Source organism: Chinchilla lanigera, unplaced genomic scaffold (assembly GCF_000276665.1).
Source record: "Chinchilla lanigera isolate Chin_1 unplaced genomic scaffold, ChiLan1.0 scaffold00075, whole genome shotgun sequence".
NCBI classification, from domain to species: Eukaryota; Metazoa; Chordata; class Mammalia; order Rodentia; family Chinchillidae; genus Chinchilla; species Chinchilla lanigera.
The window spans coordinates 1,074,266-1,100,478 of NW_004955476.1; the positions used below are offsets into that span (position 1 = coordinate 1,074,266).

Here is a 26,213-nt window from a genome sequence, read left to right on the forward strand (position 1 = left end):
CTCAGGTTTCTAGCCTTTTGCGTGATGCCACCCATACCCAGGTTGGGGCTTCCATTATCCACACCCAGAGCTATTTGAAACTGATATAGTTATCATACACCCTTAATCCCAGTATCACACATCCTAATCCAGTCACCTCTGAAAAGCCCCACCTACGAGCACATGAGAATTCGGGGAGACATCAGGATATAAGACCTAACAGTGACCTCCAGAGCCATGACCCATGAGAGTCTGGTTACTATTTGAGCTGGCAGTAGACCTTGGTGTCACCTACATGTTGCTGGTTTTACAGACATGCAGAATATAAGAGTTGTGGGGTCCATGAGGCTTCTACCCAGAGTTAAGAAGGTCTGGAAGGTCAGGCAGTGTGTCCCTGAGAGGGCAGTATGTGAAGCTGTGAGAGAAAAGCTGTGTTGGTTTGGGGCTTATTTTGCAAGGGGAACAACATAATACAGGACATGTACTTTCTATGATTATTTATAAGTCACCCAAAGAACAGTATACAAAAGAGTACAGGAAATCTATCCACACACTAAGACCAAGGAATCCAGCTGAGGGCCTGGATCCCACAACAATGTCCTACATGAGTTGAGCTGAATACCCACAGCTCATAACAATGCCTCCCATGAATCCAACTGGAGGCCCAGAACCCATGACAACGTCTCATGCAGGCCTGTTTCACAGATCTGCTGGGAAGGCCCAAAGGTCAGTGGTGGAATCTACAAAGTCTGTGCCAGCAGGATGAAGGACCTGTGCTAGCAGGCTGAGGGATCTGCACTGGAGCCAAGAAGTGATGCTCAGAAGAACCAGAGCTCCCCCAAAAAGGTACCACAGCCATCCTCAGCAACAGTGAGGTCCCAAGCTCCTCCAATGAGCAGGATGGCCAAGTTCCAATCAGGGAAGCCAACACAGCAAGCTTTTCCAGGAGGCCGGCAGTGCACCATCTTCCTCTCCAAAACCAGGAAGCGATGCTCAAAGTGAGGACCAGAGCGCCCCAAAGTGAACTGAAGCCATTCTCAGTGCCAGAGAGGTCCTGAGCTCCTCAGAGGATGAAAACAGCCAAGTTCATCAGGAAAGCCAGCTCCCCACAGCCTCTCTCAGTTCCCAACAGCCTGCTTCTTCTTCTCCAGGTCTGCCTCTTATGCTGCTGGCAACAGTCCTCAGGTGGGCCTCCCACACCCGGCATCACAGTTACTCAGTTCAGCTGGGGGTTATAAGTTGACCACCAGTTATCAATCCACTACAGAAGCTGAAAGTGTAGTAGAGACCTAAGGAAGTTGGAGAAGTGAGGGACATGGAATGTCTGAGGAGACATGGAGTCAGCTCAAGAGAGAAGACATGAAGGCTACAATCACTGGTAATATGGTAGGGGCAGGGCCACCCAATCCCTTTGGAGATCCTTTTCACTATAACTTGCCTGGATTCTGGACATGGAACTATAGTATTTAATATTGGCCCTGCTGGATTGTGGTCTGGCTTTGGTCCCCTTCTTTCTAACCTCCTATTTTTTTTCTTTTTGGAATGGGAATGTTTAGCCTGTGCGGCTGTATGTTGGCAGAGTAACTTTAACTTTCTTTTTGATTTTTACATGGGCTCACAGCTAAGAGCTTGCCTTGAGTTTCATAGGAGACTGTTCTTGGACATTTCAGCAGTGTTGAAACTGTTAGAACACTGGCAACTCTGAGAGATGGACTAAATTTATTTTGCAAAAACAGGTATATGAGACTTTAGGAGGGCTAGGGGCAGAATGTGATGTTTTTTACCTAGATGTCTCCCAAAGCCTTATGAGATCGTAGCTGGGAACTTTGGATAGTTATTGTGTAATAAGGGCCATTGTGTTACACATAGCTGACTTACTGTTAAGAGATGGTGTCTGACCTGGAAGGTTATATCTCTCTTCAGGGCTCTTCCCTTGCCCCTCTGCCTCCTGCCTGCCGTGAAGTGAGCAGCTTTTCCTGTATGATGCCCCTCTGCCATGCTGTCCTGCCTTGGAGCCAATGGGCTATGGATCTACAAACTGTGAGCCAAAATAAACCTGTCCTCCTTTAAGTTGTGGGTGTTGGGTATTGTGTCTCAGAAATGAAGGCAGAGACTAAGATGCATTCTTTAATTTTAAAATAAAAGTTAACAGTTGAAAAGAACACATTTTCATTTTAAAGATGCTTAAACTTAGTAAAATGTTTAATTATGATTTATATTTCACACTTACTAAGAAAAATATTAGACTTTATAATTCACAATTTGTTTTAAATTTAAAACAAAATTCCAAATATTCCCATAGAACAACAATTGAAATAACTTATCTTGTGATTTTTGTACTATAATTTTTTTATTTTGGATTTCATGTAAATTGTTTATCTTGAATTTGTTTAATTGAATCTTGCATATACTCAGAAACATGAAGTACTACAAGAGGAAGAGACACAAACTCTACCTGGCACAAGTGTGAATCATTTCAAACCATTAAGAACCACTCTTGGAATGAATGAATATAGCTGAATCTGCCAGTGTCTTATGGGGAAGGAGAAGGACTAATTGTGTAAGTGAACATTTTCTGATTTAACTCTCATGTAGAATACAATGCTTAGTAAAGAATAAACAATAGCTAGGCATAACGGTGCATATCTGCAACCCAAGTTGCGTGGGAGACTGAGGCAGGGAAATTGCCAGTTGAAGAGCGGCCTGGGCAACTTAGTGAAACCCTGTCTCAAAGAAATAAAATAAAAAGAGAAGAGAAGAAAAAGTAACAAAAATGTACAAATTTGAAACTTACATGGCACAGAGTTTCACTAAGTTGCCCAGGCTGGGCATGGTGGCTCATGCCTGTAATCCTAGCACTCTGGAGGCTGAGGCAGGAGGATCACTGTGAGTTCGAGACCAGCCTGGGCCACAAAGTGAGCTCAAGACCAGCCTGAACTGCATAGTGAGACCTTGTCTCAAAAAGACTAAAAAATAAAATAAATAAAAAATAAAAAAGAGAGAAAGACTCAACAGTAACTATAACTATTGTTTACAACTTAATAAAAGACCCACCACCACCACTACCACCTTCTATCTTGGAAGGATTATGTTGTCACTGATACTGTTTTAACTGGTGATCATAAAAATCGAACCCACACATCCTTAATCTTATCGTTGTTTTAAGAATCTCTACAGTGTTTTTCCCTGTTGCATATACTGCGGATGATCATCAGCTCATGCTGTTCTGTTCTCTCCTGAGACTCCTTGGATTTTAAACCAGAGGAACGGCTCAGTTAACCTAGGATGGAGGTATAGCTGGAGACTAGGCCAGGACTTAACCTCTAGAGCAGTGATGGCGAACCTTTTAGAGATGAGTACCCAAACTGCAACCCCAAACCCACCTACTAACTGCAAAGTGCCAACGCTGCAATTAAACCTGAATCTTGAGGTTTTAGTTTAGAGAAAACAACTCAAACTTTAACATCTTTTGTCTTAAAAGAACAAACAACACATGGGCCATAGTCTCACCACCACTGCTCTAGACATTCTTATGTGTAGGGAGTTCCAGGCAGGATGAGGGGAGGAGGCAGAAGGGAGAGAGGCAGGTGTGTCAATATGCTTTATTTTTTTCAAAGAAATGTAAAGCAAATACGGCAATGATTTTAAGATTGAGATAGAGCTGAGCAGTAGATAAAGAGGTATTTTATATAATTTTCTATATTTTTGAAACATAACAAATGATAAGCAGCGGAATGAATGACATCACATTCTGATCACTTGAAAGTAAACACAATCTCTTTTCAAAATCATCACAAAAAGTCCTCATTGAAATCAAGGTTTCGGGCCTAAACATTCTCATAGTTGCTTAAATTTCTCCATAGCGAAGAGGGGGAGATTGGAATGGGATAAGAATCTAGAAGCAGACCTGCATTTCTTGGCAGGCAGCGAAGGGTGGAGAAGCAGCCGGTGAGGCAGGTGGGAGGGAACGGTGGGAGGGCAGAGGCTGGCATCAAGGTGTCTCTTACTCTCTCGCAGTTTCTCACCACAGAGGCCTGGGCATGTGGCTTGGTGACAGGCTGCCTATCTGCCACATATGAGGTCCTGGGTTTGATCCTCATCCCTGGAAGAAGAAAGCCATAGAGTCAGCTTTGAACACAAACTGGTTTTCTGAGACATATTCACCTAAGGAATAAAAATCAACCTCCGGCTGGATGTTGTGGATTTCATCTCTGTTGCTATTTCCCTAGGATCCTCTGGCTCATTGTGAGACCACACTGACACCCCAAAATTGTTTCTTCCACTTTGTGAAATACTAGTCTCATTGGTTCACTTGGGAACCTAAATATTTGTAATGTTAAGAATATATGTCCCTGCTAGCCACGGTTGTGTATGCCCGTGATCTCAGCATCTGGATGGCTGAGGCAGGAGGATCACAAGAATGAGCTCAGAACCAGTGACTTAGCAAGACCGTGTCTCAAAATAACAAACAAAAAAAGGACTGAGGACACAGCTCAGTGTGGAGGCAATCAAAAGAAAAACAGGAAGGTGTGTCCAAAGAATCAAACTGTAGAGTGCCAGTATATATTTGGACACGAATCTGTTTATAAATTTGGAACAATCCATTTCTCATTAGATAATTATAATGGCTGATTGCAAAATGGCTTCCCTTCTTCTCTTCGGCAATGTTATTTTGCAGCTCCTCCCATTCAGACATGAACACTGCCCCTTCCACCTTTGAAACCAGGCTGGCTTTATCCCTGTGACCAAGACAGTGTTATAAGAGAGAGCATGCACGCTGAGCCTAGGCCTCAAGAGACCTTGATTGTTTCTACTCTTTCTCTCCTGACTTTGCCATGAAAATAAACTTGGACTAATTGCTGGAGGATGCAGCACCCTGTGGAGCAGAACTAGGAAGTCTGCAAGTTCAAATCTAGCCTTGGCAACTTAGCAATTTAGCAAGACTTTGTTTCAAAATAAAAAAAATCGAAAAGGAGCGGAGATGCAGCTCAGTGCCGAGGCCACCCTAGACCAAGGAAGCCACAGTCAACAAGGCAGCTGACCATCTGAGTTAGCCCAGGCCGGGTCAGCCACGCTACTTACCATGATCTCACATAAGCCACAAGAATTAGAAAGTGGATAAAGTTCAAGGCCAAAAGTTTCGTCTTACAGAACAGCAATAACTAATCGATTCAATTAATGTACATAAGATGGAAGCTCGGTGCTCTAGATTAGATACACCCATACTTTCTCAATTGCTTGAGACTTTAATTTGATATATACTAGAAGTCCACTACTTTGAACATTGATTTGTGACTGTTACTTATTCATAAAGATGTGATTTTTAAACGCATTACTGAAAGAAGTAATCATGGGAAAGGAGTGGGTTAATTTTACTCAGATTAAAACGGCTTCACTCAATACCTGTCACATGACCGTCTCAAATCTTAATGTTATGGCAACATAATCACATTCTTTTGCTCATTAAGTAGAAGGATATGATTTCAATTTGGCTACTTCTCGGAGAGCAGAAAATTGCTGAGATGATACTAATGAAATGCTCACTGACTTACATGCCCTTACAAATATCTCAATTATTTGTGTCGTTCTCTGTTTTCCTTTGACCTTTCTCCACAGACATCTACTTGGCATATCATACAAAGGGATGTTTTTCAGCAGAGAGGGAAGAAAATGTTCACCTGTTTCGAAAAGCTGCCACCAGGATCCTGACACTGGCAAAGATTCTTTCTCTCATCGCCATATTATTTCCCTGAACAGACTGTAATTTCATCAATTTTCCATGCTTACGGTCATGAATGCTCGGCATTACCATATCTTAACGTTAACAAAAAAGGAATTTCATGCCTCCGGTTTTCGCTTGAAGGCAAGGAAGGCGTGAAGACCTCATCAGAAATATGGTGTGTTCATGCTGGCTCATTTGGGGCTCTATGTGTAGGCTGGCCTTTGCCGTTCTTCCGTCTCCTGATGCCAGCGGTAAATGTCCCTCCTACCCTCTGTGCCGTCCTCCTGCCCAGACCGCTGAGGTAACAAGGAGGTCAATACATTTGCTGCAGCCAGTTTTTTGATATAGACAATATTAGTGCTTAACAAGTTGAGACTCTTTTATTTCTAGAATCAGAGTAAAAACCATTTATGGCAACATTTGGATAGCATTTATAAATAATGGATTTGATTTTCCTAGAATACTCCTATGGTTTTAAAATTAGATAAACGTATGTGTCACCTTTCAAAATTTGTAATTATAAGTCATGATAAAGCCTACTTAGTGTTAAAAAAAAAAACCTCTGTCATGTGGGAGAAGTGCCTTACTACATGAACTGATTTGTGCCTCTGGTCTGTTTTGAACTTGTTTCGGACTCTGGTTGTTATTTACTAGGTATAAGTCTTCTGGGGAAAGTTACCTATTATTCAGATGCAAATGTGGCTTCTCTGTGCTTGTTTTCTTGTGTAAAATGATAATTGTGGTGCCTAAGAGTGAGGCTTCAGTTTGTTGACATAAAATGCTCGGAGCAGCTTTGGGATGTGTAAGCACTCAATAAATGTTTATTTAGTGATGTTAACTTGTATTTTAAAATTATTTGTGCATATTTTACTTTTAGGATTTTACTGTTCCTCAAAAAAAACAAAAAGACTTTCTCATGCTCTCTTACGTGAGTTTGATGTTTGGGTCTCTGAAAGCTGTGGACAGAACAAGGATTGATTATCACACCCAGTTTACAGATGAGGAAGCGAAGGCTCTGTGACTAGCTTGCGCTCAGTTAGCTAGGAAGGGTCAAAGGAGGGTCTTGAGTTTGTGCCTCTGGACTTTTAGTTCTTTGTTCACTGCTTCCACCTGCTGTCATTCACCTTTCACAGATGGAGAAGATGCCGTGGGAGCAAAGTCGGGTCCTCATCTTAGCAGTGAGCCTCAAATGTTGGTGTAAGTGTTAACAACTGGGGGTTAAACCCAATGCAGATACGTGGACCCCTTTCCAGAAGATGTTGATTTTAGGCATCAAGGGACTTAGTCTGTGACTTTAGTGACTACCCTAAGTTGTTTCAATGTCTAAGATTCGTGGACCGTACTTTGAAAACATTGTTTCAGAAAGCAGCTACCTTTCCCTGACTACAACTAATACCCATTTACAATTGCCCAGATACTTTCAAAAAATGGAAAAAAGGTATTTTTTATTTGGAGAAGTAGCATAAGCTGACTGAAACATGATCTTGTTTTTGATAAAGCAATGAACAAGATGAACAATGACCCTGCAGCATATAATTCTGGCAGAGGAGATAGGAATCAAACAAACACACAAATAGAACGCAGCGTATAAACACTATGTAGTGGTTAGTAAGAGGAAAACACTGGAAATACGACATGATTCCATATGGAGAAAATCCTAAGAGCCGACAAAACAAATCTGTTAGAATAAGCAAATTCAGCAGGGGCAGACTATAAAATCAACACAGGAAATGTAGTTGTATTTCTATATATTAGCAACGAACAACCCAAAAAGGAAATTAAGAGAATAATTCCAGATACAGTACCATCAGAAGAATGGAATATTTAGGAATTAGCCATGAACTAAGAAGGGGAAAGACTTGCACTACATTGAAAACTATAAAATATTGCTGAAAAATTAAAAAATAAGTAAATAAATGAAAAAACATCCTGTGTTCATGGAGTGGGAGACTTAATGTTGTTAAGATGTCAATATCCTCCAAGCAATCTGTAGATCAAATGCAATGAGATCGAAATCTTGAAGTTGTTTTTTTGCAGACTAGAAACAGCCATTCTTAAATTCCTGTAATCTGAGGGACCACATAGCAAAAACAAACAAAACTGAACAGCAACAACAACAAAACTTGAACAAAGAAGAATAATCTTGGAAATTGGAGACTCATAATTCCTGATTTCAAAATTTATGAGAAAGCTATAGTCATCAAAACAATGTAGTACTGGCATAAGACAGACAAACGGAGCCCATGGAAAAGAGTAACACAGGAATATTTGGTTAAGTGACTTTCAACAAATGCCCAAGCCTATTTGAAGGGGAAAAGATATTCTTTTCAGTAAATGATACTGAGAAGTCTGGATACCCACATGCAAAAGGATGAAGTTGGACTCTTAGATTATAGCATATACAAAAGTCAACTCACAATGAATCAAAAACCTAAACAGAAGATGTCAAACTATGACACTCTTAGAAGAAAACATAGGCAAAAACTTTCAGGACATGGGGTTTGGCAATGATTTCTTGGATATGACACAAAAGTATAGGAAACAAAATAATAAGATAAATTGAATTTCATAAAAATGAAAAACTTTTGTGCAGTAAAGTATACCATCAACAGAATTAAAGGACTACTCTCAATGGGAGAAAATAACTGCAAGTCACATATCTGATACGGGTTTATATCTGGAATATAGAAAGAACCCTGAACTCATTAACAGCAACAGCAAAAAAACCAAGCAGCCTTATATAAAATGGACAAAGTGCTTACATAGACATTTGTCCCTAGAAATATTCAACTGGCTCATAACCACGGGAATGCTGCTCAACATCATTGATCATTAAGGACGTGCAACCCAAAATCGCAATGAGACATCATTTTCACATCCATTAGGATGGCTCTCATAAATGCGAATAAAACCAAATACTCAGGAACCAACCAGCATTGGCCAGGATATGGAGAGGTGGGGCCACTGCACATTACTAAAGAAATGAAATGGTACATCTGCTACGGAAATCAGTATGGCAGCTCCTCAAAAAGTCACATAAATAATTATCATATAACCCAGCAATTCCCCTTCTAGGTGTGTACCCAAAGGAATTGAAAGTAGGAACTTGAGCCAATTTTCATAGCTGCGTTGTTTACAATAGCGAAAAGGTGGAAGCAACCCAAGTGCCTGTGGCTGGGTGAAAGGATAAATATATGGGGTATGTGTGCAAGTTACCCTTAAACATAAGTGAAATCTCGATCCATGTTCCCACAGGGATGAACCTTAAAGGCACTCTAAGTGAACTAAATGGTACACCAAAGAAGAAATATTGTATGAATCTGCTTATATGAGGTACCTGGAAGGGTGAAATTCATATTATATATTTTACTGCAATAAAAAGTAGGGGTTTCTACATGTTTCATAAGTATGAACAATGAAAATACTTGGAGAAAAAAATGGCATCCTATTTTACTGTATTAATCTAATTATGAGAGAAGCAGGGCTTTTTGAAAAATTTTTTAAAAGTATTTTAAAAATATAAAATTAACTCATTAAATTTTGAAGAAATATAGAGGGGCACAAAGTAAAACTAAAAACCTCTCTACTTCTCTGACACTATTATAGTCACACTTTTCTCTGTATGCATAAGACTTTTGTCTGGGTGCACATAGAAGCATACACAGTGTGTATGTGCATGTGTGTGTGTGAGTGTGTGTGTGAGACAATGTGTATATGTGTGCTTTTTCACTTACGGTAGGGTTATGTCTTGATAAACCCATTGTAATTTAAAATATCCTAAATCATAAATGTGTTTAAACGCTAGATATGGTAGAACATATCTGTAATTCCAGCACTCTGGGAGGTTGGGGCAGGAGGATCACAAATTCAAGCCCAGCCTGGGAAACTGAAGAGGCCTAGGGAGACCCTGCCTCAAAATAAAATAAATAAGAAAGGGCTGGCCTCGTAGCTCAGTGTGAAGGCCTTGTATTCAATCCCCAGTCCTGAAAGACAGAGAGGGACAGAGAGAGATGGGGGAGCATTTAAAGCCAGATGTGGTGGTATTTGTGCCTGTAATCCTAGTTACTCAGGAGGCTGAAACAGGACGATCACAAGTTCAAGGCCTAGACAATGAGACACTGTTTCAAAAAAAAGAAAAGAAAGGAGGTGGGGAGGAGAGAGGGAAAGGGGGAGAGGAGGAAAGGGGGAAATGGGAAGAGAGGGAGAGAAGAAGAAGAAGAAGAAGAAGAAGAAGAAGAAGAAGAAGAAGAAGAAGAAGAAGAAGAAGAAGAAGAAGAAGAAGAAGAAGAAGGAGGAGGAGGAGGAGGAGGAGGAGGAGGAGGAAGGGAAGAGGAAGAGGAAGAGGAAGAGGAAGAGGAAGAGAAGAAGGAGGAGGAGGAGGAAGAGGAGGAGGAGGAGAGGAGGGGGGAGGGGAAGGGGGAGGGGGAAGAGAAGAGAAGGAGAGGTGAAGGAGATGAAGAAGAAAGAAAGGAGGAGAAGGAGAAGGAGAAGAGGAGGAGGAAAGAGTGAGAGAGAGAGAAAGCAAGCAAGCAAGCAGGTTACATACTGGGTTCAGTCCCCAGTACCACTATGACCACACGCGCACACACACAGGGGATTCCATAACCTAACCTATTGAGTTTTGGAGCACAGCAACACAAGCAGCAATTGTGCAACCTCCTGACTGAGTAATTATTTGGGCGCTGTAGCTGCTTGGCCCCACCCAACCCAAGAGTATCAAACAAAATTTTGCCAGCTTGCAGAAGAAAAAAATCAAAATTTAAAGTGTGATTTCTACTAAATTCATCTTGCTTTTTGGCATTTAAAATTGAAAACTATCCTAGGTTGAAGCACCCTAAGTCAGGGCTGTCTGCTATGCATACTGTGTTTGTAAAAAATTCAAGGGTCTGGGCTTTAGCTCAGCAGCACAGCATCTGCCTGGCAAGCGGAAGGTTGTGAGTTCAGTTCCCGGTACCGGAAAAAAACTAAAAAAAAAAAAAAAAAAATTCAATTAAGTGTACTGTCCAACAACTCTCAGTTTTCACTTAACTTTATATCTTTCCATTTGGATATTTTATCCTATGGCTTTTTTTAATAGTTACATAAGTTCCATAAATTTTTTCCCACTTCCTTCTCCCTTCTTTAAAAATCCTCAAATTTTCTAAGACATAACATGAATACAGCAAAATACATCTATTTTAAAGGCACAATTCATCAAGGTTTTAGAACTGTATGGACCCTTGCAGCTGCCTCTCCAGTGAAAACAGAACATTTCTGTCACCCCAGAAAATTCCTTTGCACTCTGACCCCAGCAGGCCACACACCCCTCCCCTCTTCCCCTCTGGGCAACCACATAGCTGGTATCTGTAGCCGTAGACCCCATTTGCGTGTTTCAGAACTTGATCTAAAGAAATCATGTATCTCCTGTGTTTGCTTCTGCTCACTTTCAGCATGACAGCTCTGAGTTTTACCTATGCTCACTTGCGGGTGAGAATTTGTTCATGAGATGAGGGTAGGACAATTTGCTTATTTATTCTCCTGATGCGACAGTGTTTGGGTTCTTTCCAGTTTGAGGCTATTAGGAATAAAGTAGCTGTAAGCATGTATGTGCCATGTTTTTTTTCGGGACCTATAATTTCACTTCTCTTGAGTAAACATCTAAGAGTGGACTTCTGTGGAGGAGAAGTATGTGCTCAGGTTTGTAAGGTGCTATCACATTGCTTTCCGAGGTGGATGTACCACACTCATGTACGAGACTTTTAATTACTTCACATCTTCAGCAGGACGTAGTATCTGATGGAAATTTCAATTTCCATTTATCTGATTTTCTGGATATTGACCAATTTTTCTTGTGTTTATTGTCTAACAATAGTATGTAGGTATAATAGAGTCTCCTCTCTCTCTCTCTCCCTTTTCTCTCCCTCTCCCTCTCTCTCTCCCTCTCTCCATCTCTGTCTCTCTCTCCATCCCTCTGTCTCTGTCTCTCTATCTCCCTCTCTCTCTGTCTCTGTCTCTGTCTCTGTCTCTATCTCTCTCTTTTTGTGAAGTGAACATTTAAGTCTTTTAATCACATTAAGTTATTGGCCTTCTTATTGTGAATCATGTCCTTTATATTTATTTTGGACACAAGTCCTTTGTCAGGTACATGCACTGTAAATACTTTTTTGCTAGTATGGGACCTGCCTGTCTCTTGAAGAACAGAAATTTTAATTTAGAGAAAATCCAATTTGTCAATATTTTTCTATATCTTCTTAAAGAAACCTTTGAAGCCTGGTGGTATGGCTCAGTGGTGGAACGCCTGCCTGGCCTGTGTTGGCTCATAAGTTTGATTCTCTGTTGTGCAAATAAAAGAATCTTTGTTTACCTCAAGGTGGTGAGGACTTTCTTCTGTGATCTATCTTGAGTTTATTTTTGTGTACAGTGAGAGGTTGCCCTCTAGGTTCATTTTCTCCCACTGGGGTAGCTGCTAGTTCTAGCATACATAGCCATCAGTAGAAACAATTTGCTTTTGCCACTGAAGTATGCTGATCCTCTTTTTAAAAGTCAATTGAATACATATGCAAACATATATAGTTGGCCCTCTCCTCTGTATTCTGGTTTTGCATCTGTGGATTCAACTAACTCAGGATGGAAAATATTTGAAAAAATTGAATCTGCACTGAACATATACATGCATTTTTTTCTTGTAACCATTCCCTAAACAGTATAATGTAACGATTGTAACACATCTTGTATCAGAAATTGTAAATAATCTAGAGATGATTTAAAGTGTATGGGACAATATATGTAGGTTATATGCAAACAATATACCTTGATATATGTTTTTGTGATTATATTTCCTGGAATCTATTATACCTTATGGATCTGTGGGTTGATGTTTGTCATTAATTGGGAAGTGTTTCCAGCCATTAATTCATCAGATTTTATTCCCTCTACTTTTCTGTCTTCTCTCCTTGTAGGAGTCCATTTACTGCCTGATGTTGTTTTACAGTTCCTGAGGTTTTCTTCAATTTTTAAAGCTTTTGCTCTAGTGTGGATAATTTATGATATAATGTTAAATCCAGTAATCTTTATTCCATGGTATTTAATTTTCTGCTAAATTCATGCAGTATTTTTTTATTTCAGAAGCTATATTTTAATATATAGAGATTTGCTTTTCTTGTTTTTATAATTTCCATTTGCCTCTTCATATCAATAGTTTCCTGTAAATCTCCAAACGTTTTAATAACGTATTTTAAAGGCCTTTTCAGCCTGGCATGGTGGTGCACACCTGTAATCCCAGCACTCAGGAGGCAGAGGAAAGAGGATTTCTGTGAGTTCAAGGGCAGCATTAGCTACATAGCATCAAGGCCTGCCTTAACTACATGGTGAGACTCTGTTTCAAAAAAGCTAAAAACAAAACAAAACAAAATAAATAAAGTCCTTTTCTTCCTCTCCCATCATTTTTCATATACTGGATCCATTCCAGTGACTTTCTTTCCTGCTTGTTCTGGCTCATATTTCCCTGCTGCTTCATAACCTCATAATTTACAAATTACAGTCTGGAGATTGCGGATACTAAAGCTTTGAGGGACTGGGCTTTGTTGGCTTCCTTTAAAGCTTATTAAGTTTTATTCTTATAGGTGGTTAATTCTCTGGCATGTCACATTTATCCTTTAGAGACTTTTTAAACAGTTTATTAAAGTATACTAGGAAAAAGCCTTCACTCTCTGGCTAATTTAAGCCTACTTTTAGGCATGCCTTTCTGGGGGCGTTATTAAATGTTTTCACCTTGTGACAGATCTCGGTACTCTGGAGAGCTCAGTGTCCCCAGCCCTAGGCTTCCTCAGCTCCTGGCGTAGTTCTTCTTTGCTGGACTTGCAGAATCCCACCCTGTGTTTCACCACAAAGGCTCAGGGCCCCTGCAGACTTACGCTGCTTTTTCACCGCCTACCCTTCTCTTTTTCAGGGCTATTCATTTTATGTTTTAGTGGAGAGAGCCTCCCTGAAGTCTGACCTCTGTGCCATTTCTTCAGTGAGGCTGCTGTGCCCCGCTAGTTTCTCCATAACGTTGTAGGCGTTTGGAAAATGCCTCTGGGGAGAATGCTGGGACAATCACTGTGGCTTTCTCCAGTCTGGAAGTGGCTGTTGCGCAGTGTATAAAAATAAGTGTTGCATATACTTTGTCCAATTTTCAGACAAATGTTTACTTTTCCTGGTCATTTTGACTTTGGGGAAGAGCCAGAAGTAATACTGTGAGATCCAGTAAATAAGGTGGATGAAGACACACCCTAATATTTTTACCTGCATGCTTTCCATTGGCTGGCACTGGACAGCAGCCTTCCCCATGTTTTGGGTTTTTTTGGTGTTTTCCCCCTTTTTTTTTTGGTTTTTAGTCACACCTTGTAAAGACATAAAAGAGGACTTCCAGAACTGCTTGAGAAAGTGGCAAGAATGATGGGATAAGTGTTTTCAGAGTGAGGGGGAATATTTGAGGAGGATTAAGGGCAATGTGTCTTTTACTGTATTACATTATAAAAATCTAAATAAAAAACATATTTTCAACCAGCTCTCATATACTATGTACAGTTTATCTTAATCAATAGCACCAATAGTAATGGCAAACCAAGGAAACATTAGATTGTGATCAGTCCCTGCGAGCAGGGATGTATCAGTTTTACGTGGCACATTTGGTGCCAGGCGCATAGTAGGCACACAATAAATGAGTAGAAACAGGAACTTAAGAGTTAACACTGATGTTTCTGGTTATACAGGATTTCAGACCTTTCCATGGGTCAGAGAACTTTCACATGCTCGGTCTCTTTAATCCTCAGAAAAGTAGGAAGCAAAAAGGTGTTTTATTCATTTCCATTTCACAACTGAGCAAGGCAGTGCAGACAGGACCCCTTAAGGGAGATCTTGAGGCGGGCTAGGGAGCAGCAGGGAGCGCGGGAGAATGTTGTTCTTCCTTCCCCGAAGTGGCCAAGGGACTGAGATTGCCTTGGGGAGGCAGGCAAGAGGAGCAAGCCTTTGCCACTGACCCTGGAAGACCTGGGCTCCCAGGACACACGGAGACAGTGACTCCAAAGTATGTGCTAATCGTGTTAGGCATGAAGAAAGAGCTGTTTTTTAAAAACTTCCCCTGAAAATAATATTTCTTTAAAATTTTCTGATCTAGCAGAAAGCTTTAGGGTTCATAGTTCTGAGCACAGAGGTGGCGGATTAAGCATAACCACAACAACTAGCACGAATCGCATGTCTGACACATGTGCTACACGTGTGACTTGCATTATTTCATTTAATCTTTAAGACAACCCAGTGAGGTGGGAACTACCTCTACTTCTAGTTTAACAGGGAAGAAACCTAAGGCTGAGGGGATAAGGAGAAGGATCAATAAAGTCTCAGAGAATCAATTTCTTCATGTGGCAAGTGAGTGTTTTCTCTTCATTTTACCTACCGCCAGAGGGCTCTGTGCAGAGAGGAAGGGCTACATGAAACCCCACAGAGATTTTTCTCTTAAAGCTCTCAGGAATCTCTGAAGTTTTCCTCAAACATGGAAGCATGGCTTCTATAGAATATACTCTAAATAAATATTTGTTGGTTGTAGTGGGAGGAGGCCCATTGATATAGAGGGGGAAGAATCAGTGACCTGGACTCCAGGCACTCATTCCTCTATCAAATGGCTGTGAGATTTTAGGTAAGTCACACAACTCTCTGGAACTTTCCTGGTAAAACAAAAACAGTGGGGTTATTGGAGGAAATGAAATAATACAGATCTTTAATAGCATACTGGAAAGTATAAAACACTAAATAATTATGACAGATTAAAAAAAAAAATCCCTTTAAGAAAACAAAGCAAAAAAGTTCTTTCTACTATCTTGTCCTCTATCCATACTAGTAAACTTTTCCCCAGCCCTAGCTCCCTATGGTCATTATTAGGATCTCTAAATGTGTTTGCTCATAGGCAACGCCTGCGGTCCTTCACTGGTGTTAATGTGGAGGCAGTTTGTGCTCTGGGTAGCCCTTCTGGCCACAGGGCAGAGTGGTCATGGATTGGCTGGTAGTTGTATGTGGTGATGGAGCCTGACTTGTATCCACCTTCATGCTCTGCTGGGAAATTACATCCGTCCTTGCTAGTGGCTGTTGTTTGTTCATTCTGTGGAATTCAACACCCCCCAGCGACCTTGCTCTCTGCATGGAAATCCAGAACACTTGGTCTGAGAAACACCCACCGTCAGGGCCTTTCACTGTCCCCTGATAAACTGCCTGGTGCTCAATGATATCTCCTGCTGTTCCAGCTTGTAAGAAGCGGTGGTCTTGGAATTTAGGAGCACTTCACTTATCCATACGGCTTCTGTATTTTCTGATCCAAGAATAGAAACCACCACATTTTGGCTGTCCTGAAGTAAATTCTCCTGAGATTATGTTTTTGTCTTTCTCTTCAGGGGCTGCTCCATACATAGTTGCCCGATTCATGTTCTCCAATACCCTTACGCATCAGCCCGCTGCTGGGTTCCCAAATCAATGGAAGATTTCCCGCTTTCTGCAGAATTCAGGCAGCCTCTCCAGGGCCCCCAGCTCAGCCTGAAGCCCCGCGCCGGCAGAGGGCTACTTCTGGAGTCCCTCTGCCTTGCACACCTGCTGAGGCTTTTCTGTCTCTGCGCCCCTTCCTTGCAGGTACCTCTGCCACCCCGGCTGGTCTTGCCTCCTATTCCCACATACACACGGGCATGTCCTGGCCTTCAGGTAGAGTTTAAATGCTATCCCCTTTACTCATTTCTTGGTGCTGAATTCTGCCTTTCATAGTTGTGCTCCAGGGAGTTGTGACTGTCTTCCTCTGGGGTCTGCTTTATCTTTGTATTCCCACAATTTCAGCACAGGACAGGCCCCCTATAAATATTTGTTAGACAACATGAATGATTGTAATTTAAATGGCTTTTAGGGCACATCCCATTGGTATCCATATTCACCCAAATTAAAGGCGCCCTTTTCTTTCAAAGTGGCTGTCTGTCGTCCCTCTGAGTTCCCTGGCTGACCCCTTCCCGGGGTCTGTGCTTATTCTTGCTAACTTTCTGCTTTTCCCCATATTAAATTTACTGCTTATATGAAGCCCGCTTGTTTAATTTTTTTTTTCTGTTCCCACTGTTCTCATCTTCCTTTATAATGTATGCAATTACATGAGCTGCCTTTGAAAGCAAGATTAGATTTTAAATCTTGTGATTAACCTTTCACATTTCGGGGATTGCCCGCTCCAAGATCCTTGTGAGGAAGCCCTGTTGGATGTGCGCTAATTTCTCGATTTCGCCTTTTCTGTTTTGTGCTATTACTTTACAACTGGGTTCTCCGCGGCGAAGCTCCTGTTGGGAGGACTTCCTGCCTTGCTACATTTCATGGAAAGATTCCGGTGCGAAGCCTAGCAAATGTAGAAATGTGGAAAACACTCTACACTGGACAGTTGCGGAGTTTTTGCTATTTTGCTGTTTTGCATGCAAGACCTTAGAAAAGAGAGTCTTAAGTTTACTGGAAATCGGAATTACATGTACCTAAACAGAGAAAGTTTTCCTCAGTAGAAAACCGCTTAGTTTTAAACTGGAACATTAACATGCAAGTCATTTTGGCTTCATGAAATTCTCGGTTTTTGGATCATAGCTGTTTATTTTTTATTTTATCAAAGAAAAAAGAAACTATTTTAATCCTTGAAGAGAAGTGTAACTTTTTAGAATTCAGCAGAAAAGTGTTTCTCCAGTTCCCAGTAAAAATGGTAAAAATGTATATTTTTTAAAAATTTCATTCCCTCAGGAAATAGCTAACGACTAGTCTTACAAGTAAACAAGATATTTTCTAATTCAAAGTATTTTACTTCAGATAATTGCAATCATTTCTAAGAATACTTCATCTCCTGGCAGGTAAAATAAAACTAGTATGAATAAACAATCAGTATTTACACCGATGAAAGAAATTCATTTATAGTAATTGGTTATAGACAACATCCTAGACATGAAATTAATTCAAACCCGATTTGAAAGCCCTGATAGTGTTAGAATGGATGTTTAATGTGTTATTAGTTAATGAAATTTTTTCTGAAGACCTGATCAAGTTGCATGGAGCAAAGTTCTTGTCACTATTTTTTACCCTCCCAAAGTGACACTTTAATGAATCGTGTCAGCGCACCAGCGTTAGGATGCGTTTCATTAATGCTCAGCCCTTTTGTTCTATGCTTTACATTTGGAAACAGATTTAAGTATTAAGTGCCTCTAAGGTCTGCAGCCAGGGAATCCTTTCCGAATTTGTAACAGTGACCAGAACAGACCGCATTACACTCTCCAAATGGTGCGGTTTTGCATTTGAATGTCTGAATTATCCCGGTTTCTTAGAGACGACCACAACACCAACATCTTAAATCCTCAAAATACTGTCCGCTTCATTGAATGCTCGTGATCTAAGCATATGTGTAATTATTCTGTAATTCTCCCCAAAATGTGATTCCTTGGAAATGCATACTAGGTTTCCCCTATTGTAAATCCAATGACTATTTCTTTGTGGCCACTTCTTTAAATAGGGTAACAAGCAAGTCTGTGTGTCTGAGCGAACCTCCTTGATAATGATGATTTCTTCTCAAGCTCTCCTTGGGACCCCCATCCCCATCGCAGAAATATGCCCTTCATTTGTTTAAGGATAGAGACCACGATCACAAAAAGGCCATTTAAAACAGTACACATTGCAATGAGAGGATTGCTTGCCAGAAACACGCCTAATGTCACTCACAATAGCCTTCAAAATAGTCTTAGGTAGTTGAGTTAGAATTTGCAAATGTTATCAGAGCCAGCTGTGGTAATCCATGGCTGCATATGGATTTTAGAGAAGAAAAGACTCCCGTGCCTCTTAAAAACAGCTTTGGATGTGATCGACCATGGAAAATTAAAACATACACTTTAAAAACTGACAGCTGGAAAGAAAAGTTGCTGGGTGGTGGGGGGAGGAAGTAGAGTAGAAGAGAGACTTAGGGCTCTTTCTAACTTCAGTTTTTATATTGTAAAGTTTTGCACATTCTTCAGGAAAACGCCTGGGTGGTGACGTTCCCAGAAGCCTGCCTTGGTGTGCAGAGTTTCGGGTTGTAAACGAGATCCTGTGTGAGGAAGTCCTTCGCAAACCATTAATGCATCATTCCAGCTTTGCCGGGCTCTCCTTTCCCCAGCCCCTCGTTAACTCTACTATCAGCTGTCTAATTTGGCCTTTTTTGTTTCGTAGGTTGCAGTGGGTCTGTGGGTATTTACTGGTAAATACGAATGACCATGCAGCGGGAGTAAAGTCAACGTGCAGGGTCACAGTTAGGCTGTGAATAATTTGCTAATCACTCCGAAGCAGGTGTTTGCACTGAGTAATTCCTTGTCGTGGTATAATTTTGCAAAGCACTTGGCTCTTCTGTCCCACACCACTCCCACAGCCCTGTTCCGAGCGGCAGCGTCAGAAGTGATTTCAGCATCACAGGCGCTGGGGGGATGCTGCCCTGTCTCATTGACTTGTTTGTGCTTGGTGAATATGCTTCTAGAAATTCAGAATCTGGGAGAAAATATTGTGCTCAGTAACACAGTCTCGCTGATCAAAGAACTACTACATTTTCAAAAGTCTGGGTGAAGGGAACTATGTCTTCATCATTTCAAAAATACACAAGCATTGAGTGAAGAAATGAGAACGCTGGCAGAGCGGAGGGCAGCAGCTGCTAGCGGGAGAAGAGGAGCTGCCTGGTATCTGACATCTCCCCTCCCTGCCACCAGGCGCTCTGCAGCTTGGCGGGCTATGTTTCTGTTTGCTCTCTGCTAGGCTTTAGGAGAGACCAATTTTAACTTGGAAAGTGACTCTAGAAATTTGAAAGAAATTGCTTAACCCATTTGCCATTTGCCCCGAGAACAGTCACCGAGGGTGCCTGTGGCTGCAGGGTTTGCCCTGAGATGATTTGTGAATTCCAGTCCTTACCCCCAAGTTTGCAACAAAACACTTCGCCTTTATTATTATCTGCACATGTCTCTAGTATATCAGTAGTCTTTGGAAATAAAAGACATCATTCTATTTATAGCATTTTGGTTTTAGTAATACTTCCACTACGAATATCGTAATGTTCGATTGTCGAAAATGTTAAATCTTATTGCAGCATTCCTACAAGGAATGGGAGGGAAGTCAAATCCATCTAGGTCGCTCCAAAGTTTGATGCTAACCTAATGTTAAAGATGGCAAGAAGATCCAAAGAGAAACGTGATATTTTTATTTGGAATGTGATGTTTCACTTTGTGTTACTCATGCTTTGAAATTTATCACACAAAAAATGATTAAAAACTGATCATCCTATATATTCATGTTACATTAGGATTAGTGACAAGTTCTGTTCAGAAACAACTCCAAGGATAGTTCTTATATTTTATTTTCACAAGGAAAACCAGTCAGATCTGCTTCAGCCTCAAAGGGCATGTTTATGTAAAAGTAAATGAAGGCTGGCAGTGAGCTAAACTTTTTAGTTTTCTAAATGGGAAATGGGTTAAAGGCCCCAAAAGCCGTTCTGCTACTGAGCAATCCATATTTCTTCCAAAAGGAAGATTGCTATGTATAACTAAGCAAAGGATGTCTGAAGTCTTCATGTCTAGTTATATAATATTTTTTTAAAAAGTATTTTACTATATCATTTATCTGGGCATTATTTATTGGCCAATCTAAAGTGAAAATATGCTGAACAAGGCTGCCAACCAATTGAAATATATGTCTCTAAGTCTGCTCACCAATTTTAAGATCAGGAGAGCTTCTTAGTACTCACCCAGAGCCTACTTACTGTTATATTACAAGTATTTCTACTAAACACAGATATCTGCTTCCCCCGCTTATAGCAGATTAGAAGCAGCACAGCAGATGGGAAACAAATGAAGAGAGGGTCTCAGACATACTGGAAGCAGCAAGAAATAATAGCTGACAGCTTGATTGTGAAGAGAGAGACAGAAAATCCATATAAAGCAAACATAAAACCATAAAGGCTTAGTGGTCCAGAGCTGCTGGAGGTTTTACAATTTCCCAGCCCTAGGTCTCCCCGATATTACGGCACAGAAGAAAAACTGATGCTCGTCATTATGCCTACACCATCAAGGGAAGATTCAATGCTGTTGAATGTGCCTGACTCTGAAAAGGGACATTGAGAATAATCTCTATTGAAATAGGCTAATATTAAGATCAAAATCTTTATACTTAAAAAGCTGACCTTTTCTTTGGAAATCTGGATTTATAAGGAGGTGATTTCTTTCCTTATCACGCCAAATTAGTGCATCAAAGTTGTTCATGGTTTGGGCGCGCGTAGCCAAATGTTCTTGCTCAAATTGAATTTTATAATTGCAGTTCCTGCTAGAGTGAGACAGCTGGTCCAGTGAAAGCAACAACACTAAAGGGGAAGCAGAGGAGTGAGGGCTGCCAGTCGGCCTCCAGTGCCCACACCGCTCTTCTATTCATGGGGTTCTCGGGCCATCCAGTTTCACAAACAAGGCTTTTATTTTCTTAAACAGTAGCTCAGTAAGTCGTAGGTGATCCTCTCGGTGCTTGACACAGAGCTGAGCCATGCAGTCCCCTCCCATCTTTGGGGAGCTAGGGCCCTGACCTCAAGTTCGTCCTCACCAGCACCTTATTGAGGTATTGCAAAATGGCTCTAGAAGGATTTGGGACCTAAAATATTAATGATTTTTATCTCCTAGTGGTGAGAATGTAGATGATTTTTACCTTCATGCTTTTTTGTGTGTGTTTGCAATGTATCTAGAAGAAATATATTATTTCTGTAATAAGAAAAAATCCATAAAAGCTATTTTAAAAAATACAGACACTAAAGAAAAAAACCTAGGGTGTGAAGCCTTCCAAATCCTCTGTCTCCAAGGCAGAGCTGTTTGCAATAGAGGGTATGACAATGCCTCATCCTGGAAGAAGGATGTGCATTTTAAAAGACATCTTGGCAGCTGTTATCTCTGCCCGTGCAGGCGTCTCCAACTCAGGGGCAACATCTCAGACTCGAGGAGTAAAGTTAGCATCTAGTAAACCAGGGAGATATGGTATCACTGGAAAAATCCCCAAAACAGTTACTCATCACCGGGGCCTCCGACTTGTCTCTGTCATCTAGATTATTACTGTGAAGTACCCTCCTTGCCGGGAATGATCCCACTGTGATTCATTAAAAACCATTTGGTAAGGAAGGAACATTCTTCCAGACTGAATCTCTGGCTCCTCTCTCTGGCTAGGATCATGTCCCGTACAATGTCAGGAAATCCACCGCCTACTAGGAGCCTATCTAACAATACTGGAAAAAGAAAAAGATCCAGGAGGTTAAGGAGGCTCTGTGTGGTTAATGTCACAACAAACACTTCTGGACACTGCTGACAACTTGGAAACAGATTGATTGTAACTCGGGAAAAGAGACCTGGCTTGGGCACCCCCAACTCAGCAACAGCTTGTGGGCACTAAATCCTCTCACTGAAGGTTTCACCTAATCTGAATGAATTCATTTTAAAATCTACCCTTGATCTAGGCCCCTTAAGCTTCTATGGAGGACTAAGGACCTTTAGAGTCAGTGCTAACATAAGATAGGAAAAACCCACCGTTCTTTGTAGCTCGTTGCTATATCCTAGAAGATGACTTGCTGCAGAAACTGTTTTCCTTAATGAAGTTGTGTTCAGAGAGTTCCCTGCCTTTATTATAAAGGTGACATTCGGTGCTTCCTTTTTGGGTGTTTGATACATTGCACAGAAAGGGCACTGGACATGGTGCTAGGACTCTTGGGATGTAGCTGTGTGCACCAGCAGTAGATTTTGGCAAAGCAACTCTTTAGACCTTGGACTTAGCATCAGAAGAGGGAGGCAGTTGAGCTAGGTTGTAGCACTTGGTTTTAGAAGTGCTTTTCCAAGGATGAGGTGACTCAGAGCAAATAAGCTTGGGAAACACATCGGGCCATATCCCTACTTGGAGACTGCAGTTTCTGTTTGCATATTCAAGGCTGAGAAATTCTGGAGTAGAAAACTTTTTCCAATATGTATTTTCAACCCAGTGTTTCCCAAACTTCCCCACTAAGTCACGGGTCCCCCTTTGTCTGGTAATTGCTATTACGAAACCAGCATTCCATAAGTGTCCTCTGAAAATGGTAGACTGCAAACCTGGCCCTGTATCTGGACTGCATTTTGGCAACCAGCTCTTTGTGTAGAGGACTCGATCAAGATCTCCCGAACTGCTAATGGCTTACGGTGGGGGGATCTAATTATTTCATTGGATTAGGGACTTAAGATCCCAAAGTACTCACAGTTCTATGAGCTTCCTATAGCTGCTGTGACATATTCCAGTGAATCTGGTTGCTCAAAACAGCAGCAATGTATTTTCCCAGTGCTGGAGGCTGGAAGCTGGAACCCATTGGCCCTGAGCCCAATCAAAGTATCAGCAGGGCTTTCCCCGCTGGGGCTGTGCTCCTCTAGGGGTTTGGGGAGGAGTTGTTCCTCTGCCGTCCTAGCTTCCTAAAACTGCAGCTCCTTGATTGGAAATAACCTCATTCCAACCCCCAGGCCACACTGTGTCAACCTTTTCTCTGGGGTGTCATATCTCCTTCACATCTCCCTTGTCAGCTACGTGTGATGGCATTTGGGTCTCACTTGGATGACCCAGTATCCCGTCCCCCAGGGTCTACAAAGACACTTTTCCAAATTAGGTGACATTTACAGGCCCTGGGATTGGGTCCTGGTATCTTTGGGTTACTATGGTAGCCTAAACCAGGAGTTGGAGCTGACAAAGTGTTTCAGGCATAAATGTGAAGTCCTGTACTTGGCAAAGACTAAATAAAACAAGATTAAAAAGTACAGGGATAGCTAGAAGGTGTACTGATCTCTTAAATGCTGCTTATTAGTTCTGCCAGGCAGTGCTGCCATCATGAAAACGTGAGTCACTGGAATTGTGTGACCACCTGTAAAAGGAAATGTGACATGTCTTATAGTTATTATCCCCACTCATTTTTGGAATAAAAGCCCTTGTGCAACAAACCTAAAGAGCACTATTTTATAGTGTTGACTCAGGAGGGCAGAGACCCATCTGCAAATACATGAAGCTTCGTGCAGCAGAAGAGCCAGCAGGCTTGTTCTTGTGGCTGTAGGCCTGATATTCTGTCCCAGGAGCAGGGAGAAAATCTGGCTCAGTCAAAGGAGAGGCTAAAGCTCCTGCAGGAAGTGAGTCTCTCAGCACAGAGGGAGTTCTAGCAGAGACAGGGCAGCTGATTGCAGGAGGGCTGGAGAGCCCATTTCTCACCTGAGCGTTGGGCTTTGTGAGTTCTTTTCCCCAGTAGAATGTCTGCCCCATGACAGGGCACGTCTAGTCACTTTCTGTGTCACTGAGACACAATACCTGACCCCTGCAACTTCAAGGAGGAGAGGTTTATTTTGCCTCACAGTTTTTACGGGTTCCAGTCCATAGTTGGCTGGCTCCACGGCAGAGCAGCATGGCAGGGGTGCGTGGTGTCCAGGAAGGAGAGAGGGGGCAGGTAAACCCCTCCAGCCACGCCCCCAGTGACTGCCTCTTCATGCCAAACCCCGCCTCCTAACAGCAAGTCACGTGCAAACTCCTAGAAGTCACTCACCTTCCAAAAGCCCTTCCTGTGAGCTCAGAGGCTTGGGGGGCAGCTAGATAGGAACCCTCATAGGGCATATGGCCTGTTTTATCGTACTACATTCCCAGCCTGTTTAGTGGTGACACACAGGGAGTATTCCAAAGTGAAGAGATGCGTGTAAGCACGGAAGAAGTACAGCGTGATAAGATCGTACCGACTAAGTTTCAGGAAGATTGAGGTCAGCACCTACCGGGCGTGGTGTGAGGCACAGTCTGAAATGTGTCTGCAACTGTGGTGAGTGTCCAACAGCTTAATAAGGCTGAGCACAAAGTGCCACGTGAGCACGTGGGAAGAAGGGGTTCCTTTCATCGGGCCTCGGAATGGGGAATTGGTGCGGCGTTCTTATTGGGCCCAAGGGCAGTCAGGGAAGGGGCTGGGGCAGAGAGCACGGTTAAAGCAGAAAGACTTGCAGGGGGAAAGGCTTGGAGATGTGATGATCATGGCGTATTTGGAGAAAGCCAAGGCAGTCTAGGTCAGAACAAGAGGCCGGTGGCAGATGCGACCTAGAGACGGAGCTGGCAGCAGAGACCGTGCTCAGATCATGAAGTAATCTTCCTTCCAAGGCAAACCAGGAACCCTCACTTCATCCTGAAGGCAGGAGGGACCCTGGAAGGTTCAGGAGCAGAGCTGCTGTGGAATCTTGTGCCACAGGCTTCTGAATCCCAGCTCTGGTGCTACAACTAATTTGGTGGCAAGGACCTTCCTGTCTTAACGTTTGCCTCATTGGTCTCCTGTGGCCTCCAAAATGCTCTTAGCATCACTCCTGAGGGCTTTGTGAGTTCTTCTCCCCAGTAGAATGTCTGCCCCATGAGAGGGCACGTCTTGTCACTTCAGCATGGCAGTATGTAACCCTTAGCACCACTGGCTATGAGCATGGGGTAGGGTTTCTCTATTTCTGCCCTGGCTTTTTTTCTCATGGGAGACTTTCCTGTGCATTACTGCAGGGCATTTATCAGCTCCCTGATCTCTGACCATGAGATGCCAGTCACACTGGCCCCCACTCCTCAGTTCTAACAACTAAAAATGTCTCTAGACATTGCCAAATGGCCCTTGGGGCAAAGTTGTCCCAGTGAGAACCACTGGTATAGAGCAATTGCACTTACGATCTGGAGACACCAGAAGGAGACCAGCTTAGTTCCTTGATGGGCTGGGTATGATTTCCCTTGCTGCTTCCTTTCCTCTGTGAAAGACTTACATTCTGCTTCCTGCCTGGTTTTACTGGGCTATCTCTCAGCTTCTCTCTATTGCAGGCTCCTCATTGAGCAGGAATCATTTCCAGGACCGGAGTGTTAGAACTGGTAGGAAAACTGATGGCCCCTACCTCGAACAATGAATGATGGGCTTGCGGACTTGAGCACTTGGCTTTTCCAAGGGCCACTCTGTGCAGAGTACAAACTGGCTACAGGAGAAGGAGGCACACCTGGCCTGCAGATATGCAATCTGTGGTAGGTACAGTGCTGTTTACACTGCAAGCAGCACACCTCTTGGTGAGGCACAAGCTGTCTGGCTTACTGCAGTAGCCTACTGCCTTGGTGTCTAAGACCTATCTAACTGGCACAGGTATCTTAGCAGCTTGGGCACTGTAAGCACCTGAAGTTCATGACCCATACTTTAGATGAGAAGTGCCCATCTAAATAGCATATTGTAAACAAAATTTATTCACAAGGAGAAGCTCATGCTATTAAAGGGAGGAGGTGGGACAATTCTGCAGGTGATTTTATTTTGTATTTCTATTGTGGGTTCACCATCATTAACTCTATGTATATTTATTTATTTTTTCCCTTAAGTACAGTGTTTTGGACTAGATGTTTTCTTCCTCTCATGTTCATTCTTTCCCATTTGTATTCAAAGATTCACTGTTATGCATAGGGGACAAAGAGTCCAACAATGAACCTAGGT

General features: G+C 42.0%; 1 long non-coding RNA gene across 1 annotated transcript; it reads left to right on the forward strand.

Moving 5' to 3' along the window:
• The first annotated feature begins 1,987 nt into the window (after positions 1–1,987).
• On the forward strand, positions 1,988–4,173 carry LOC106146375. Its single transcript, XR_001230790.1, has 3 exons — positions 1,988–2,019; positions 2,395–2,539; positions 3,997–4,173. It is a non-coding gene; the product is annotated as an uncharacterized LOC106146375 (long non-coding RNA).
• The last annotated feature ends 22,040 nt before the right edge of the window (positions 4,174–26,213 follow it).